Raw genomic sequence first — 339 nt, 5'->3', positions numbered from 1 at the left:
ATGAGCTTGAGAAATGAACCCTCTATTCCTACACTCTGAAGGGTTTTAATCAGAAAAGGATGCTGTATTTTGTCAAATGCTTTTTCTGCATCTACTAACAGAATCATAAGGATGCTGTATTTTGTCAAATGCTTTTTCTGCATCTACTAACAGAATCATATGATTTTTGAATTTTTGTTTCTGAATAAAATCTAAGACACCGATAGATTTGCGAATGTTGTACCACCCCTGCATCCCAGGGATGAATCCCACTTGGTCATGATGGATAATCCTTTTAATGTACAGTTGGATTCTATTTGCCAGGATCTTGTTGAGGATTTTGGCGTCCATATTCATCAG

This window comes from Ursus maritimus, unplaced genomic scaffold, assembly GCF_017311325.1.
Source record: "Ursus maritimus isolate PB19 unplaced genomic scaffold, ASM1731132v1 scaffold_5, whole genome shotgun sequence".
Taxonomy (NCBI): domain Eukaryota; kingdom Metazoa; phylum Chordata; class Mammalia; order Carnivora; family Ursidae; genus Ursus; species Ursus maritimus.
Note: the sequence above shows the minus strand (reverse complement) of the source record.